General features: G+C 43.4%; 1 protein-coding gene across 3 annotated transcripts in view; it reads left to right on the top strand.

Annotated features, from left to right (window-relative positions):
• Positions 1-296: 296 nt before the first annotated feature.
• The window catches only part of PLXNA1 (plexin A1), a 531,430-nt gene continuing 510,897 nt past the window's right edge, over positions 297-20,829 (top strand). For 2 of the 3 annotated variants that reach the window (XM_082265085.1, XM_082265087.1), the window contains exon 1: positions 297-437. The gene's annotated coding sequence lies outside the window, so the exon portion shown is untranslated. Of the gene's footprint in view, positions 438-2,486; positions 3,118-20,829 lie in introns of those variants that run through there. The other variant, XM_082265086.1, reaches the window with a different exon arrangement.

Raw genomic sequence — 20,829 nt, forward strand, 5'->3', positions numbered from 1 at the left:
TATCTATCTATCTATCTATCTATCTATCTATCTATCTATCTATCTATCTATCTATCTATCTATCTATCTATCTATCTATCTATCTATCTATCTATCTATCTATCTATCTATCTATCTATCTATCTATCTATCTATCTATCTATCTATCTATCTATCTATCTATCTATCCAGACTCTTCTCACTCCTCTCTGGTCACACAAGGGTTACCGGGAAACCCCTCCCTTCCCCACCAAAGTCCCGCCCCGTCTCTTCGATTGGCCCGGCGCGCCCTCTGGCGGCCAAGCGGTGGGAAGGCAGCGCCCTGGGAAGTGAGATCGAGGCTGGAGTTCCAGTGGAGCCCTGCGCTGCATTCCATCCCATCCCATTCATGCTGAGCTGCTACATTGTAACCAGGAGCCGGGAAGTCGGGGATCCGGCGGGGATGGCTGGTTGTCGCAGTAAGTAGCCTTCCCGGTCCGCTCTCCTCCGGAGAACTTTTCCTTCTTCTCCCCGGATCTGCTGCTTAGAACGAGCCGAGGTTCCTGCTTCAACGTGCCGGGCGCGATCGGCTCCTGTGCCCGGGCTGCCGGCGCCTCGGGTGTCGGGGGGTGTGGAGGAGGAGGGGGGAAGCTGGCATAGAGGGGCTCCCAGCACAGAGGGGATCCTGCTCTGTAGATTGGGGACTGAGCCTTCTATACACTGCCAGTGCTGCCCGGGCTCCCCATGCCTGACTAATGGATTTATTTTTATTTATTTTATATCATTTATGTGCACAGATCTGACACCTAAGCATGCTCCCAGTGTGATTTATTGGTTTAATTCTATATTTTTTTTATTTATTTTTTTTCTGCACAGATCTGACATGCAAGCATGCTCCCAGTGAGCTACGCTGCTTTTTTTTTTTTTTTTTTGCACAGATCTGATGTGCAAGCATGCTCCCAGTGAGCTGTGCTCCTTGCAGCCAGTAGCCCCCCCCCCCCAGTCCCCTGGTCCATGCCATGCTGCAGTTTCAGGAGCTGGGAGAGGCTGCACTGCGCTCTCTTCCACTTGTGTTGCATTTTGTGTGTCTGGCTGGTGTCAGGGATGTGGTTCTATTGCTGATGTTCCCCGAGACTGCAGGCAGAGGGGGGGAAAGACAGGAATACCAAATGTTGTACACCCCCCGCCCCCTCCCGGACGAACCCCCACGGAAGAGCCCTCTTGTTATTTAAAAAGTGCCCACGCTTGCCACCGATCAAAGTTACAGTTTTACAATTTTTATTTATTTTGTATGTCCTGTTATGATCTAAACCGCTACTATGTGCATTAACGTGTCCCTAGGTAATATATTTTTTCCTTAAAATATATATTTTATTTTTATTTTTTTTATAAAAAATAAGTGTATATATATATGTGTGTATAATAAATAAATATATATATCCTATTACATTATATTTCCATATTAAAATATATGCACCCTATTACATTCCATTATATATATATATATATATATATATATAATCTGTACTTACTAGTAATGTGTATGTATATGCGTGTGTATATATAGAGAGAGAGGGATTATATATATATATATATATATATATATATATTCTTCTAAAATAATATCATTTCCTAATATATATCTCCAATATTTCCATAAAAAGAGAGAGGAAAAATGAATAAAAAAAAATATATACCCACAATTTTCTAATAATAAGGTTTGTAAAATATACATTTGCCCCCCCCCCCCCAAAAGAAACATTTATTTGGGGGGGGGGGCAAATGTATATTTTACACACATTTTATATTAGAAAATTTTGGGATGGATAATAATAAAAAAAAAAGTGTATATATAATATCATATGTATATATAATATCATATGATCATATGTATGTGTGTGTGTGTGTATATATATATAATATATATTATAATAATATTTTATACATTCTACCCATATTTCCTATGAAAATATTATTATTTTTATATATATATATATAAATAATAATTTATATATTCTACCCAGATTTCCTATGAAATTATTATTATTATTATATATATTAATAATAATATTTTATATATTCTACCCATATTTCCTATGTTAAATAAATAAATAAATAAAAAAACAAATAGATATATAATATTTGTTTTGCATTCCCAGCATCTGTTTACCTACTTCTCCCCTACAACTGGTCATGTCGTTAGCAGATGGTACTAGTTCTTGTCCTGCTCACGCCGCTAGTTTAAATGGCATTCCTATAGGATCAGGTTATCCGAGTGGCTGCTCTCATGCAGGAAGAGGCTGTATGTATTAGTTGTAAAAGCCTACCCTCCCCTCACCGTCTGATTTTTGTTGGCCAAACTGTTGTAATCACCTTGCCCTATAGTCGATCTGTGTGTATTTTTGTTATTATTGTTTTTTGGGACTTGGCCCCTTAACGAGTTGGCTGCCAGGGAGCCCCTGCAGCGTACTGCGGCAGCACAGGGGTTAAGTATCCGTGGCTTGAATTGGGAGGAATTTTTTTTTTTCTCTCTCTCTCTGTTCAGCTCCTTTACCACTGCAGTGTTGAGAAGTACCGGGAGACAAATGGCTTTGTATTGGACCTAACGAGGGGCTCTGTGTTTGGGAGAGGGGGGTCAGGTAGCGGCGTGCATTGTCGGTAATGTAACCCTGGAGATTGCGTTGAGATCTGAGGCTGTGAAAATTAAGCAATCAAAGCACAAAAAAAAAAGAGAGATGAAGGCGATTTGGCGAGGAGTCTGGTCGTTGTGGGCGAAAAAATGCTTTCTGTCTTTCGCCTTGAATCCTTAGCCTGTGACAGTTGGAGATGTACACGGCGGCTGAATGACAGGTTACCCCGGGGTGTGTAGGCACCTGCAATAGATGGCACCTTTCGCTAACTGCTAAACGCTTTCGAGAAATAATCCACCCTTTGCAGAGGTGCAATAGCCAAATCTCATCTCCTTTTCTGGAGGTCTCGCGGAGAGAGGTGGATGTTTGGCTGACGGTCCGGAGGTGGATTCCTCCTTTTCTTTAGGATTTACCGGAGAAATAGCATTTTAACCCTTCTGCCTGTGATGCTTCCTATCAGCTGTCGTTACATCCAGGACTTGTGTTATCCTCCAGCCTTCCATCAGTAGCGATTGTTAGACCTATTCGGGTGAGTGTGAGGTTGCAGTTTTTTTTTTTTTGTAATTTTCTATTTTTTTTTTTATGCTACAGAAGAATTACAAGACAACAGCCATTTGTAACTTGGATGTCACATTTTCGTGCCTGGAAGAGTCTGTATTGGTTTTCAAGGCAATAAAACGTTAGCTACGTCTAGAATAGTTTACGATTGTGTGTAGTGAACATGACCTGCACAGTTGAGGTGAGGTGGAGGGGCTTTAAAAAGGAAGTTCTGTATTCTGCACCCCAGTGTTATTAGGGAGTTTGGGCAGCTTTGTGTTGGGCACCCCAGGATTGTTAGGGTAGTGGTGTAGTGGTGTTCTACACCCCAGAGTTATAAGAGCCTTAGAAGTGTTGTATTATGTACCCTAGAGTTATTAGGGAGCCTGACTACATTGTATTATGTACCCTAGAGTTATTAGGGAGCCTTGCTATGTTGTATTATGTACCCTAGAGTTATTAGGGAGCCTGGCTATGTTGTATTATGAACCCTAGAGTTATTAGGGAGCCTGGCTATGTTGTATCATGTACCCTGGAGTTATTAGGGAACCTGATTATGTTGTATTTTGTACCCTAGAGTTATTAGGGAGCCTGACTATGTTTTATTATGTACCCTAGAGTTATTAGGGAGCCTGATTATGTAGTATTATGTACCCTAGAGTTATTGGGTAACCTGGCTATGTTGTATTTTGTACCCTAGAGTTATTAGGGAGCCTATGTTGTATTTTGTACCCTAGAGTTATTAGGGAGCCTATGTTGTATTTTGTACCCTAGAGTTATTAGGGAGCCTGACTACATTGTATTTTGTACCCTAGGAAGCCTTTGCATTTTGGTATTATGTACCCCAGAGTTATCGGGGGGCTTTTCTTTTGCTATGTTTTATGTACTTTTTAATGGGGCCTTTGCAGTATTTTATTATGCACCCCATTTTTAGGAAGTCTTTGCAATGTCCTGCACCCCAGATTTGCTCAGGGGCCTTTGGAATGTTATATTATGCACTCCAGAGTTAATAGGATGCCTTTGCAATGTTGTATTTTCTACCACAGTGTTAGGGAGCCATTGACGTCTTTTGTTATCCGCCACAGGGTTATTAGGGAGCCAGGTGAGTTTTATGTTTATGAACCCCAATGTAAGGAAGCCAGGGCAGTTTTGTGTTGTAAACACTGGTGTTAAGACGATGTGGCAGTTTTGTGTTCTACACCTTAGAGAACTATCAATGAGTGTGCAAAGTCGTAGTATGCATTTTATGGTTATTAGGAAGCCTAGGCAATGGTATAGTATGCACCCCTGAGTTGTGTGGCGGCCTCTGCAATGTTTCATGCACCCCATAATTATTAGAGAGCCTTAGCAATGTTGTGTTATGTGCCCCCAATGTTAGGGCAGTTTTCTTAACCACCCCATTCTTATTAGGGAGCCAGGGAAGTTTTAGGGTACGCACCCTAGTGGTGTTAGGGAGCTGTGGAAGTTTTGTGTTCTGAAGTCATGGCAGTTTATTACTGTGCACCCTAGAGTTATGAGGGAGCCTGTGTAGTGTTGTCTTGTGCATCCCAGGGTTATTAGGGAGCCTGTGTAATGTTGTGTTCTGCACCCCAAGGTTATTGAAGAGTCTATGCAATGTTGTATTGTGCACCTCAGAATTACTGAGGAACCACTATGTGTAGGTAAAGCTTATCGCCTCCACCACTTATAGGCTTATGGCATTGAGGCAGTGCAAAGCGCAGTGATGGGGTGTGAGGTATATATTATATATATATATATACCAACCAATCAGAAATCAGCAGTAATTAGTAGAGAGCAGACTGTAAAGGTGAGTGCCGCGAGTTACATTACCTCATCTCTTGCCAATTGCCTTGTTAAGTAAGCCAGTATGTGCATTTGTGTCAATGCGAATGGAAAGGCTGGCTAAGAATGAGCACACTTGCAAATTTGCAGGTCTGACCTATTGTTGGCAATAATGATTCTGTTCTATCATGACGCGGTACCTCCTCCTTATTTTATGATTCTGCAGAACATGTGGCTGGTGGCAACACCAGAATGCAGACATTGTCAGTGCCAAGGAGTGAGATTATGTTGTTTTTTTTGTTTTTTTTCCCTCGAAGTGTTGTTTTGCTGCACAAATACTCTTTTTTTGTCTTTGGCAGTGATTCAGTAAAGAAAAGTTGTTAGCCAGTTGGCTTAGTGAAGGTGCCAGGCTGTTTTAGCACTGATAATCTGTTCTAAAGACCCATGTTCTCTTCTGTAGAACAGGGTTTCAGGAGGATCTGGTTAAAAACCCCATGACCAAATGGTAATCCATGTAAAACTGTCTTGCAGCGCTGGGGTCCTGGGTTCAAAGTATGTTTTTTATATTTTATGTTCTGGTGGCTTTGCCAGTTTAGGATGTACTAGTTTCCTCTTGCAAAACCAAAAACTTCAGTTAACTGGTCTCTGCCGAAGAGCCGAGGCAGTTGTTGTCATAGTTTTGTGGTATAGTAGATTGTATGCTTCACTGGCGCCGGGACACCTTTTGACTGTAATCTTTTATTAAAGGTCCAAAATATTTTGGGGTATGAAAAAAAAAAAAGACGAAGAAACTGGTTTACATATGTATTACCCGCAATCCTGATTATCCTGTCCACGCTTCAATGATGGTAGTAATTATAATAATGATAAAATATTATTGTTACTATTCTTACAATAATAAGTATATAAATGGCAATACTAAACTAATCATTAATATTAATAAATAAACATTTATTTTGTTTTTATTATTGTAGTAGTCATTTTTATTATTAGTTATACATTTATTTTCTCTAATATTTTTCTATATTCATTAATAATAACAAAAATAATAATATTAATAATGCACTAATATGGAAAACATATATAATCAGAATAATTACAATAATATAAAAAAAGTAAATATAGACAACAATAATATTTAATGGGGTATATGCATCAACCTTTGTGTATTGTTATAATATATTTCAGTGTTTCTAGTAGGTAAACGGAGTCGCTGTAGAAGCAGACAGGTCACCTCTCCACTTTAAAACAGGTTCCTAGTTCCCCCATCCCCCACCCTACACTCCCCCCTGTCAAGACCTTTCCACATGTCCACAGCAAATGGTTCCAGATACCCCGGGCTTAAACAGTCGCAGCTGCTGGCCCTGCAGGAAGGACTTTTTTTTGATGCCCTTTAACCCCAAGCTGCCAAGAAGGGGGGGGGGGGGGGGGGTGTTGTAGGGAGTTGTGAATAAAAGGGGGGGGGGGGCTGCTCTAGCTTTTGGTGTTTCAAATGAAAATGTTAAGCTTGCTTTGACTTTTTGTTGCTGTCTGCAATACATTTTTCAGAATTTCAAACATTATATGGATATAAATGATACGTCAACCATGACTCCCTAGTTGGTGGGAGACTACAGATTCCAGCATACCACTGCAAGCTCCAATGAGCGGCCATATTTGAAAACTGGTCGCTGGGTCTGCGCCCTGCCTTGTCGACCTCCTGCCCCCCAGGACAGTCTGCGCCCTGCCTTGTTGGCCCCCTGCTCTTCCCCTGGGGACAGTCTGCGCCCCTCCTTGTTGGCCCCCTGCTCTCCCCCTGGGGACAGTCTGCGCCCCTCCTTGTTGGCCCCCTGGGGACAGTCTGCGCCCCTCCTTGTTGGCCCCCTGCTCTCCCCCTGGGGACAGTCTGCGCCCTTCCTTGTTGGCCCCCTGCCCCCCCCGGGACAGTCTGTGCCCTTCCTTGTCGACCCCCCCCCCCCCCCCCAGGGATGGCCTGCACCCTTCCTTGTTGACCCCCTGCCCCCCCCCCCCCCCCCCAGGGATGGTCTGAGCCCTTCCTTGTCAGCCCCCTGCCCCCCCTCCCACGGGGACGGTCTTCGCCCGGCCTTGTCGCCACCACCCCCCTCAAAGGGACAGTTTTCGCCCAGCCTTGTCAGCCCCCTGCCCTGCCCAGGGACTATCTTCACCCGGCCTTGTTGGCCTCCTGCCCCCAATGGGGACGGTCTTCACCCAGCCTTGTCAACCCCCTGAAAACCCAAACCCCCCCCCCCCCTCCCCGGGGACGGTGTTCGCCCGGCTTTGTTGGCCTCCTGCCAAACCCCCCCCCCCCAAAATGGTCTTCGCCCTGGCTCGTCGGCCCCCTACTAGGCCAGCCCCTGTGGGCTTATTTGGCTTCTGTTTGCATTCAGCTTGTGTTATCCATTCAGGAAACCCAGAAGTGAGTCGATTCCTTGTCCAGAGCGGCTCAGGAGTAGAGAACCTTTTCTACAATCATTTCCGGCTGCCGGCCTCTAGTGATGCCTACTTCATCCTGACTCACACTGGCCAGATGTGACGGCTCATGATTACCCTTCTTCCTACAATGGTATCAATTACCTTCCGTAAATTAAAGTCTGCTAATTTGTTTATTTTATTGCCAGTTCATCTTAAACCTGAAGAGCCATAAATCTTTACATTTCTTCTGAAAACAAAGCAAAAAAAAAAAAAAAAAAATGTACGATTTAAAGGAGAACTCTGCTCTGATTTGGAAAACAGAATATTGATTTATAATGAAGCTTTGTTACAATTGAATTACATTTATTTATTTTTTAAGCCAGAGTTCAACTTCATTGAAGTATGGAGACTGCAATTGCTATTCCCTCATTCTGAAAATACCAGCTGCCTGGGTTGGCTTCAATACAATCAGTCCCTGCCCTACACTGTTTGCTGATAGAAGTATCAAACTTTTCTGTGACTTCCCTGATGTCAGTGCTTTGGTGACTTTGAAAGTATTCAAGTTATTTAATCGGCTTGACAGCCTGGCAACTAGCATTTTTGAAGGAGGTTAACTTTGGTACTCTGTGTACTCATTTTTGTACAGGTCATCATTAGCAGCCTGTTGCTGTGGAGCTGCAGCCTGTTGCCTTTAAAGGCATAGTCCGCCTATGGAAAAAAAAAGTAATAAATGCACCCACATTAATAAAATAAAAAAAAATGTGCATTTGTTAAATTTTTGCATTTAAGTTCCAGAGCATTGATATTTCAATTAGTGCATCATGAGTCCAGAACATTACGATTTCAATTAGTGCATCATGAGTCCAGAACATTACGATTTCAATTAGTGCATCATGAGTCCAGAACATTACTATTTCAATGAGTGCATCATGAGTCCAGAACATTGCTATCTCAATTAGTGCATCATGAGTCCAGAACATTGCTATCTCAATTAGTGCATCATGAGTCCAGAACATTGCTATTTCAATTAGTGCATCATGAGTCCAGAACATTGCTATCTCAATAAGTGCATCATGAGTCCAGAACATTGCTATCTCAATGAGTGCATCATGAGTCCAGAACATTGCTATCTCAATGAGTGCATCATGAGTCCAGAACATTGCTATCTCAATGAGTGCATCATGAGTCCAGAACATTACTATTTCAATTAGTGCATCATGAGTCCAGAACATTACTATTTCAATTAGTGCATCATGAGTCCAGAACATTGCTATCTCAATGGTGCTTTTCCACTACATGGAACCGACCGGTACGGCTCTCTAAAACAGTACCACCTCGATTGTGGTTCCAAGAGGTACCATACCGGTACGATTTCCCACAATCCTTTGCATACAGCTGACTGTTTGTCACTACTAGCCACTTATTGGTCAGAGAATTTTTTTTATCCCACCCACTTACTTTAGTACTACCTTAGAGGAAAAGCAAACCATACCAAACTGTACCGAACCGTTCCAACACCGTACCATGCAGTGGAAAACCAAACAGGGTCAAGCAGGGCCAAGTAGAGCCGAGCTGGTACTTGCAGTGGAAAAGTGCCATATCATGAGTCCAGAACATTGCTATCTCAATTAGTGCATCATGAGTCCAGAACATTGCTATCTCAATTAGTGCATCATGAGTGCAATGCGTAAGCTCCTACATGGTTACCTCCAGCCCCAGGTCCGTATGGAGGTAGGTACCCGTTTGGTTAGAGGCTGGGGGAAGAAAATATGGGGCCAGATCACCGCACTTGTGTCGGCGCAATTTATAGCTTCAAATGGATGATGTGGCGGTGTTGGTAAACATTAGGGGAAGATGTGGGTAGTTGAGGAACATGAATGTTTCACATTATAACCTAAATCATGGTCCCAAAAGTAGGCTGTCCCTCTACATGCGGTAACAATAGCTCATAATGTGCATAATTCTACCTGAAGCACTAAGGTGAGAAGGGACCCTAAATCAAAATTGAAAAAGTTGGCCAACACTTTCTGATCAGGACAAGACCTCGCCCTCAAAGGGATTGGCCAACATGCATTGATTTGGTAATTTAAAGGTTCTCGTGTGCATTCTACCAGTCATTTAAGCCGGTCACGTGATTCGCCTGTCGCCAGTAAGTCATAGTCAAGATTAAAGGGAGTTTTTCACGGGACATTGATCGGGGGGTGGGGGGGGGGTGGGGGAGAGTTTCTCAAGGCTCTCAGCATGGTTGTAGAGCCAGTTGAGCGGCCAGGCGATTGTGAGCTCTATTGTTTTGGATTTGGTTGACCTGGTAGACTAGTTTTCGGTAGGTTTTGAATAGATCCTCTTGTGTCCCCTGAGGGGGGGGGGGGGGGGCGAGATAAAATCAGCCATGGATGCTGAGAGATGCCTTGAAAAGTCAACCAGGCTGAATGACCAGGGACACGCCTGGTGCAAATGAGTCCCAGCGGTGAACGTGATTGGCACTGCTGACAGACGGCACGCACACAGACAACTGCGCTTCAGTCAGGCCTGGATTTGGGTCGACGCCACGGGAAAGCGTGCAGCTGTGGGGCAGAGTGTATGGCAATATTAGGAAAGATTCAATGCTGTGCATTGGGGGAGCAATATTCACATGGGGGTTAGTGAATTCGTTTTTGCAAGTGGTAAACATATTAGAGATGGTACTGTAGGTCATGGGTGGTCATACTCAGTACACACTACAATCCGATTTACCAAAACTAAACCTATATAAGCCAATCAGTTTTCAATTGCACAAGCACTTATATTACTTAGTCATTGGTAAATCTAAAAAAAAATGTATAGTCAGGCTGTATAGTATATGGTCAGCTTAAGGCTGGCCATACATGTTTAGTTTTCTTGGACAATTTTCCTTTAGATTTACCTTAAACTATGTAATATAAGTGCCTGCCTAATTGGCTACAATTGAAAGTTGTTTAGATTTGACCTCCTATTATTATATGGTTTTTGGTAAATCTTAAAGAAAATTGTACCAGTAAATTGAACATATATGATCAGCCTAACGGGCAGTGAGGAGAGTTTGGATCATCGGTGGTCACATGTTAGGAAGTCTCTGTTGGTCATTCCTTTGAATTACCAGACAAGTCCAGCAGAGATTGGAAAAAGCTTGGCCACCTCCTAAAGAGTCCCTCCAACCAGCTTAAACATTACAGTTAAAAGCACAGAAGATAAAGTATCAAATGCTTACCTGCGGTTAATCCATTCCATGAATTATGTATGATATTCACTTGCACTTTGCTCAACTTGCCCTCACCTCGTAATGTCTAATTATGGGCTGTGCTGGCCCAGCTGTTAAGCCCCTCCCCTCGCCATTTCTAAATAACGTTTTTTTAGAGCTGCCAAAGGAGGAATGAAGGGGAATGCTGAAAAGTGTCATCAGCCTGAGTTTGCTGGGGTTACTAACATCACATCCAAGATAGCAGCACCCAGGAGCAGTTGAAGAGCTTTTGGATGTTTACACAAGGATGGCTTTTAGGCTGGGTTCACATTGCTGCGACCCCCAGTCACGCAACTTGCTTGCGGTTTACTTGCCACTTGCTTGCCAGCTTTTGTGATTTAACGTTGCAGTCTATGGCACTCAAGTCGCAGAAAAGTAGTTCAGGAACCTCTTTTTGTTCCTACGATTTGAGTCGCATTGATTAAGACGACACCCATTCAAAGTGGCAAGGTTCCAAAATCTGAAGGTAATAATTAAGAGGTATCTATCCCTGGAAAGATAGTGGAAAGTCCACAAAGGGACAATGGGGGGAATTGGGACTATTCAATACCAAAAAGGGAGGGTAATAAAGGAATTGCGCTTAAAAATGAAAAAAGTAGTAAGAATTTTATTGATACAAAAAAAAAACGTAAAACACCAATGAAAAACCATTGTTAGGTGAATAGTAAAAACTATTAGGACAAACTAACATGGATGTGCGGGAAAAACATATAAAGGTCTATACATATGATAGAAAAACCAGCTGTCCTCATGGTTTTTACTATTCACCTAACAATGGTTTTTCATTATAATATGTATAGACCTTTATATGTGTTTATCTGCCAAATATATCCTTGACAAGTGGACATCTACCCCCAGAAGAAGACTTCATGATGAAACGCGTTGGGGCTTCTGTGTCCACTATTCTCAACATTTGTGTCTATACCGGGGTTTTCCCCGCACATCCATGTTAATTTGTATGTCCTCATAGTTTTTACTATTCACCGAACAATGATTTTTCATTGAGGTGTTTTACTGTTTTTTGTATCAATAAAATTCTTATTTTAGAGTACTACTTTTTTTATTTTCAAGTGTAATTCCTTCATTACCTTCACTTTTTGTATCGCCTAGTCCTAATTCCCCCCATTGTCCCTTTTGTGGACTTTCCACTTACGTATTCAAATGAATTTGTTTTGGCTTGTAATGTGATTCTGTGTTGCAAGTCGTATGATAAGTTGCAACAGTGTGAACCCAAGCTTACAGGTAGATAACCTGCATAAAATACCTTACATGCACATATGATTGAATATGAAGACCTTTCTTGAAGTGAATGTGGTCTCTTAAAGCAAACCTTATCTAAGAGATGCACGGGGGCTGCCATTGTGAAACCCTCCTTATGGTGACAACAGGGGGAGATGAAGTGATGAAAGTCAGGGTGTACATTACAAACATTTAAAAAGTATGCAAAAGGTGAGCACCACAAATATAGTGGAAGTTAATTTTTTTTTTTTTTTTTTTTTTTTATTTTATTTGCCAGGGCAATGGATCACAAGAGAAAACCAACACGTTTCCAGGTTCCAACACTCCCTTCATCAGGGCTTGGATGCCAATGGTAGAGAACAATGGACACAACAATGTTTAGTTGGGCAGCTTCACTACTAATATGGCACACAACTCTTCTTATTCATGTGTTGGACTTGTACGGCTTTAGAACCTCTTCTTCCCTTTTTATTTTTTTTTGATCAGCTTGGTTTCACTTGCATGTGAAGTACCTTATTGATTGACAAGCTGAATCCCCAAGAGGGTCAGCAGCATTTGTTCTAGTGACCTCTCATCATGCTGCAAATCATTAAAACAATTAGTCTTGAATTGATCGGGTTAATCCATTTAGCTTTTATTACTTGAATATCAGATTGTTCCTTGGGTAGGATCAGAGTTTTTTTTTCCCCTTTAACCCTTCCCCCCCTCGTGTCCTGCACTTCATTGTAAACTGACCACTAGGTGGCAACAAAATGAGAAGAAATATGCAAGAAACCTTTGCTGACCTTTCTTTGTGAGAATGCTTCTTTCCTGGCTGTCATTCTGATTCAGTGGCATCAGTACGTTTGATTCATCATGCCAAAGTGTGCACTGCAGAAGTTTTTGACTTTACTTACTACATGCTTGTTTTGGGTCCATGAATTTTGCAATTGTGATTTTATGTAAAAAAAATAAATAATTCTTGGCACAGGCTGCTTTGTCTGGAAGTTATCGCATTAGTGTATGTTTCATTAAGTGTTCTTCTTCTTTGGTAGTCATTAGACACACAGAAGCCAATTAACCTACCAGCATGTCTGTGCAGTGTGGGAGGAAACCAGAGTACCTGGAGAAATCCCAGTCAAGCACAGGGAGAACATGCACACTTCAAGCATGTAGTGTCCTCACTGGGGTATGAACCATGGACCCCAGTTCTGCAAAGTGGGAGTTCTAACTACCAAGCCACTGTGCTGCCCAAATCCTTTTCATGTGTTTAGTGCTACAGTGTAGTAATCTTAAATCTGCATCTTTCATTAATACAATCCCTGCCATGAAGGATATAATCCCTGCCATGAAGGTCCTTGTTCAGGCACTTCCTGTTATAAGGTGACAATGCTGTGTCCCGGTCTTCTAATTGTGCTCTTGCGTTGACGCCCTGTCACATAGACTTTCCATTGAGGTTGCATGCGCGCGCACAAACGTAATATCCAATGGCTGCCACCGCACACAAATCAGGGATAAAAAAATGGGCCCAGGTGCACAGCGGAGACTGCAGCGCATATAAACCAAAAGAGAGAGCGGCACTCATGGGTCTTGAATGGTGAACGCACGATGACGGTTTTAATCAATGTTTCGAGGGGGCACTTTTTTTTTTTTACTTCCCAGTCTTAAGCCTCGTACACACGCAACGATTATCGGCCGACCGATCGTCCGTCTTTTGTCCAGAGTGGTGTCTGTTGGTTGGAATGTGCCTAGACTGCACACGAATTTTCTCGCCCGACAAAATTCTACTTCAGAAGTGATGTCATGTGTTGGGTTGCTTTCTTTGTGTTCTTTCTTCTCTGAGCATGCCTAGTCTTGCTCATTAGATTTTTCCCTGTCGAAATCTGTACTGACTGCACGAAAATTGGCCGTTTTTTGACGGCGGACAAAAAATGTATAGCCTGCACACCAGATTTTTTTCGGCCGAAAAGTCGGAGTCGGTTGTCGGAAGCATCATACTAACAAGCCGCAAATCGGCAGATCGGTCGTCGGACGAAAATTCCCTGCCGATTTTCGACGCGTGTGTACGAGGCTTTAGTCCGTAGGGTTCAATATTGAGTTGGCCCACACTTTGCAGCTACAACCGCTTTCTTTGTGCACTGGTGCGCAGTCATGTTGGAACAGGAAGGGGCCATCCCCAAATTATTCCCACAAAGTTGGGGGCATGAATTTGTCCAAAATATCTTGGTATGCTGATGCCTTTAGAGTTCCCTTCACTGGAACTAAGGGGCCAAGCCCAACCCCTGAAAAACAAACCCACATCATAATCCCCCCTCCACCAAATGATTTGGACCAGTGCACAAAGCAAGGTCCATAAAGACATGGATGAGTGAGTTTGTGGTGTAAGATCTTGACTGGCCTGCACAGAGTCCTGACCTCAGCCCGATAGAACACTTTTGAGATGAATTCGAGCGGAGACTGTGAGCCAAGCCTTCTCGTCAAACATCAGTGCCTGACCTCACAAATGCGTTTCTGGAAGAATGATCGAACATTCCCATAGACACACTCCTAAACCTTGTGGACAGCCTTCCCAGAAGAGTTGAAGCTGTTATAGCTGCAAAGGGTGGGCCAACTCAGTATTGAACCCTACGGACTAAGACTGGGATACCGTTAAAGTTCATGTGCGTGCGGCGACATACAAGGCAGGTAAAGGCAGGCGTATATATATATATATATATATATATATATATATATATATATTATAATATAAAAATAATTTTTTTTTTTTTTTTTCCCTCCTGGAGTCTTTTTAAACAAGGACGTTAGTCTCTGATAAAGACCTCACACGCTCTGTAATATTTAACTTATTCATTGCCAGGCCTGGGGTCTAAACAGGGGAATTGGGTGTCTGTGATCACATTAAGCCCTGTTCCAGCGAGCGGATTCTCAGCGTTCAGGCCTGCGGGGGAAAATCTTATTGAATACAGCTATGAATAGTTAATATCATACACACATCATCGCTCTGCTGAGTGCTGGCTGAAAAGGCTGCTTAACATCTCAAACATCTATAGACTTCGATTGTTTTCCAGTCATTATACCGAGTTCTCGCTGCTACAGCAATATATGTCGGCCTATACATTATACATTTTCATATAGAGTAAGACCTAAGCAAAAAATACATTTTTTTTTTTATTTATAATTTTTATCTTGGTAGGTTTAAACTTGTGAGTTTCATGTGTTTCTTTGTTTCTTTTGTTATATATGCATTTTGATGAGGTTTTATTTCATGCGCTTCCATTGAAGTCTGTAGGGCTGTTAGGGCCATAAGCGCACTAGGGCTCTCCTAAAGAAATGCCTGCACAGAAGCACATTACATAGGCGTGAATGGCCCTCATAAACAATAGTGGGATTTCACATTTAGTCATGTTTTTCCTTCTGGAATCTTGATGTGATTTGTGTATTTTTTCCAGGTCTGTGCAGTAATCCAGTGTGAGACTTCCTGTAATAAAGACCGCTCACTGCTGCTCTCTCCCCTTGTGCAGGGGGGCTGGTCTGGTCTCCGCCCCTCCTGTAGTTTCCTGCAGGCAGCCTATAGTGGGTGGAGCCTGTTGGGTCCCTCCCATAGCTCTGATCTCTGCACAGGCTATGTGCAGCATACTGATGATGTCACTACAACTTGTGTATACTAAAATCTGGCTTTACAAAGGTATTTGGCGCACACTGAATAGAATTATACACTGTGTGACTATTGAGGAATTTATTTAAACAAGTTTTTGTCTCCGGTGTTCAGTCCTAAATTATGAAATGGAGTCCCATGCTGTATTTGTGGGATCAGTGCACATATAATGGGCTGTTAGAGGCTTCTGTTCTGCATGTTTTATTTTTCATTATTGAGAATCTAGTTGGAATGGGAAAAGTGCTAGCACAGTGTTTCTTAAACCTTTTCCAGTCAAGGCGCCCTTTTAAAATGATGCACAATCTGAGCCACCCCATTCTAAAATATAAAAGAAACAAATACATAATGCAGCAGCATTGACATGCATAGGACACTCAACATTAGATAGGATTTATTTTATACACCTTTGCACATTGGTACTGACTAGTATTCCAGTGTTTCTCCTCTCCCTCCCCTTATTCAGTTAATGTGACCCCAGTGCAGATGGAGAAGGGCAACCAAGGACATCCTCAGGTGCTCAATGTCTTCCTTATCAATTCATAAAATAATTTATTAGAATCCCAACAGCTGAATCACATGGTGCCCAAGGTTGTAATGCTGCACAAATAAAACCTGTGGCTTTGTGTATCAAAAAAAATAAATAAAATGCAGGCGAGATCCACCTGCCAGCATGCTGACAATTTTGTGATATTTAAGGTAATGTTTTTGCATTTTGCCTAGGCACCCCTAAAGAGCCCAGAAGGCACCCCAGGGTGCCACAGCACCCTGCTTCAAAAAGGCTGCTGTAGAGGGTACATCTTGCTGATGGAGTCTGGCACAACCCAACAGATTCCGCCTATAACAGAAATGTCCTGTGTGTGTTTTTTGGGTGGTTGTAGATCAGGGGTCTCCAATCTATGGCCCATGGACCACATCTGGCTTGTTACAAGATTTTATCCGGCCCTCAGCTGAGGTCAGTGGCCTATCCTCAATGTGCACTGATTTAACGATTAGGTAAGCAGCTGTCTCTGCTTTCTGATGTAAAGGGGGACTTAGTAGACCATTGACATCAGGGTCCCCATCTAAGGCAGTCTCTGATGCAAAGGGGGCTCTGATGGGAACCCTGGAGTAATAGGAGAACCCCTAAGTCAGACTCGGATGTAAGGGGGGCTCTAAGGAGGACTGTGTGGTAAAGGGGGACTCATAAGGTAGAATCTAATGTAAGGGGGTTTTCTGATGGGGACCTTTGATATAAGGGGGTTCTCTGAAGGGAACCCTGATGTAAGGGAGCACTTTTGATGGGGGAACCTGATGTAAGAAGGGAACTCCTGATAGGGGGACCCGGATATAAAAAGGAACTTTTGATGGGGGGACCCTGAAGGGCATTTTATTGGCTTGTAACTGTAAAATTATACAATGCGGCACTAATACTGAAATGTTCGGTAACCCATGCTGTAGACCCTGCCGCAGCCCTCCTGTAAGCCAGAGCGAAGTTTATCAGAACACAGCTTATGAAATAATCGGGAGCAATTGCTGAGGTGTGAGGTCCTTTAAGACCTCCACAACAATACTCTATCCAGGTGAATTGATTAGTCAGAATATTGCTGCAGCCAGCAAACCAGACTGTTTCTAGAGTAGCTTGTGACAGGTAATTAATTTATATTTCTATAGCTTATTTCTCTCTGAGGACTCAAAGCACTTTATCTGCCATTGGGGCAGCTGGGAAGGCAGCCATGTTGGGTGCGCACCGTGCAATATCGTACTAGGGTCAATTTGTAGACAGGAGCCAATTAACCTACCAGCATGTCTTTGAAGCGTGGGAGAACTCCAGAGTACCTGGAGGAAACCCACATAAGCATCATGAGAACATGCAAACTCCATGCAGATAATGTCCTGACTGGGATTGCATCTGGGCACCCTAGTGCTGCAAGGCAGAAGTTTTAAACTTGGAGCCACTGTGCTACCCCAGGTACATTTTTTAAAATATTTTTATTCTGTTAAATTAAGATGACAATTTTAGGATTGTGATCGGTTTATTTTTGAGCAGTGCCTGAGGAATGTCTCCCACCCGGTGTTCTTTGTTACCTTTTCACGGCGGGACGCTGGGAATCCCAGCCATTAACTAGTTTCCCATGTGAGGGGGGAGGTTAAAGGTCGCTCAGGCAAATCCATGTGACTGTCTCTGAAAACTCTTCCATGTGTGACCTGAGAGGACGCGGCTCTTTTTGTTGTGTGAATGGAGGGTGGTGACCTCCAGATTTCTGACCTGCTCTCCATTTGCACAATGGGAAAACCCCACCTTCATTTCCAATTCTTTAAGCCAGTTTTTCCTTTAAGCCTCCCTGCTGCTAATTAAGGGTGTCACATGACCTGCACTATTCTAACCCTATAGAACTGTCAAACCGGTCCTGATTAAAAGCTTTTTAGCCTTGTTTGGTAACAGAATAACAGCCGTATCATTGATGTTCCCTCTAATTGAAGGCTTAAAAGGAAAACAAAACATGGTGGTGGCGATTTTATAGCAATAAGCCGATCTGAGATTTCCAACAAGGACTAATGAAACATTTAAACCCACCAGTCCTCCATATGTGGATGTATGGAAAAACTGGGAAATTTCTACAAATTTGTCCAACCCTTGGATTTAAAAAGATAAGTGGAACCTCCTTTGCTATGACTATGGAGTTAAGAGAAGTTGTTGAGTTCCTAATAAGAAACTTGTAGGTCTTAGTGCCGGTTCACACTAGGTCGCTCTGACTTCGGGGGGCGACCTGTGAAGTCCCGTGCACCGCGACTTCATATAATGAATGTCTATGCAAGTCGCTCCGAGGTCGCCCCGAAGTTGTACAGGACCCTTTTTCTAAGTCGGAGCGACTTGTGTCGCTCCTATTAGAACGGGTCCTGTAGCACTGCATGGACCGCGACTTGTCAGGCTGACAAGTCGCGGTAGTGTGAATGGACACTTAGAGCCGGTTCACACTGAGGCGACACGACTTCGTGGGGCGACCTGTGAAGTCACGTGCACCGCTGTGCACCGCGACTTCGGCGCGACTTGCAGGGACTTCACATAATGGAAGTCTATGTAAGTCGCTTCGAGGTCGCCCCAAAGTAGTACAGGACCCTTTTTCTAAGTCGGAGCGACCTGTGTCGCTCCTATTAGAACGGGTCCTGTACTACTCAATGGACCGCGACCGACTGCGACTTGTCAGGCTGATAAGTGGAACCTCCTTTGCTATGACTATGGAGTTAAGAAGTTGTTGAGTTCCTAATAAGAAACTTGTAGGTCTTAGTGCCGGTTCACACTAGGTCGCTCTGACTTCGGGGGGCGACCTGTGAAGTCCCGTGCACCGCGACTTCATATAATGAATGTCTATGCAAGTCGCTCCGAGGTCGCCCCGAAGTTGTACAGGACCCTTTTTCTAAGTCGGAGCGACTTGTGTCGCTCCTATTAGAACGGGTCCTGTAGCACTGCATGGACCGCGACTTGTCAGGCTGACAAGTCGCGGTAGTGTGAATGGACACTTAGAGCCGGTTCACACTGAGGCGACACGACTTCGTGGGGCGACCTGTGAAGTCACGTGCACCGCTGTGCACCGCGACTTCGGCGCGACTTGCAGGGACTTCACATAATGGAAGTCTATGTAAGTCGCTCCGAGGTCGCCCCAAAGTAGTACAGGACCCTTTTTCTAAGTCGGAGCGACCTGTGTCGCTCCTATTAGAACGGGTCCTGTACTACTCAATGGACCGCGACCGACTGCGACTTGTCATGCTGACAAGTCGCCTGACAAGTCGCGCTAATGTGAATGGGCTCTTAAGGTATACCTAAAGCCAAGACTTTATTTGGTATTGGCACCCCAAACACAGCCAGCCAATGTGTGAAGCTCCACTGCGAAAAAGATGTGGGAGCTTGTTTTGGTGTGTTAGTCACACGTAGGGTAGCCTATTTATTTAATTGAATATGCTGCCCTATGCGTGTCACGATAAAACTTGCATTCACACAACGTGCATATGTGGATGGGGCCTTGCGACCCACATACGCTATCACGTTTCAGTAACGTAGGGCAAAACCCATCACATGCATTGTGGCAATGCACTGGTTATCATTCTGAATTGCACCTTAACTTATTTTAGCTATGGATGCGCAGCAATACACTAGTATATGTTGGGGTGTGCTGCTGAAAATGCTACAGGTACTATTTTTGATCTGTTGTGGTGCATTTGGCAGCCCATTCAAATCAATGCATTAATGTGCGTTGTGTGGGGGTTAACTTTGTTATGGATAGTCCACTCAGTAGATGAGGCTGGTGCGAATACACCCTGAGAGTTTCTCTTCTCACTTGTTCTGGTTACAGTTGTCTAAGACAGCCTTTTTCACCCAGGGTGCCGCGGCACCTTGGTGTGCCTATTGGGTTCTTCAGGGGTGCCTTGGCAAAATGCCTAAAAATTGCAACAAATAGAAACAGGTTTTTACATTGCAGCATTACAATCTTGGGCACCATGCGGGTCAAGCCACTGGCATCCTGACAACCAATGACATCACTGCTTGATTAGGAGAATGACAGGTGCTTGCATAGAATCCTTGTTTATTACTCCTTCCCCTCTCCATCAGCACTGGGGTCAAATTAGTAAGTAGAAGAAGAGAAACTAAAGCCCCGTACACACGTACCGATTGTCGGCCGCCTAACGATCGGCCGATTTTCGGCTTGTTAGTATGATGCTTCCGACAGCCGACAGCGCACTTTCGGCCGAATAGAATCTGATGTGCATGCTTTAAAATTTTTGTTGGTCGTCACCAAAAGGGCCGATTGTTCACCAGTCAGTACAGAATTCGGCCGACAGACAACAGATTTGCAAGACTGGGCATGCTCAGAAAAGAAAAAAGACAAGGAAAGTTAACCATCACATGACATCACTTCTGCAGTCGGCTGTTGTTGGCCGACAAAATTCGTGTGCAGTCCTTTGCAGTTTTCAACAGACACGACAGCCCTGGACAAAAGACGGCCGATCGTTCGGCCGACGATCGGTACATGTGTACGGGGCTTAAGGGAGAAAAATGCTAGAAAACTTGTGAGTACCAGTTTGCAATAGTGGAGGAATAAATCACTTCCAACATTAGATGGCCCATGTGTATGGATGTTGCTGCTAAATGTAAAACTTAGTTCCTTTTTACATTTTAGAATGGGGTGCCTCGAGATTGTGCAGAATTTTAAAAGTTGCCGCAACTGAAAAAAGCTTGAGAAACACTGGTTTAAGAGGATATATCCTTTACCTTTTGGAGAAGTTTCCTCTGACTTCCTGTTTTGTCTTTGGGACAGAAAATGAAGGATAATCTTCGCAATGGGTGCAATGACTAGGAAATTCTATCAGTGATAATGGAGGAAGTGCTTGTCATCCAAATGAGGAGA

The sequence above is a fragment of the Pelophylax lessonae genome (genome assembly GCF_965119305.1).
Source record: "Pelophylax lessonae genome assembly, chromosome: 8".
NCBI classification, from domain to species: Eukaryota; Metazoa; Chordata; class Amphibia; order Anura; family Ranidae; genus Pelophylax; species Pelophylax lessonae.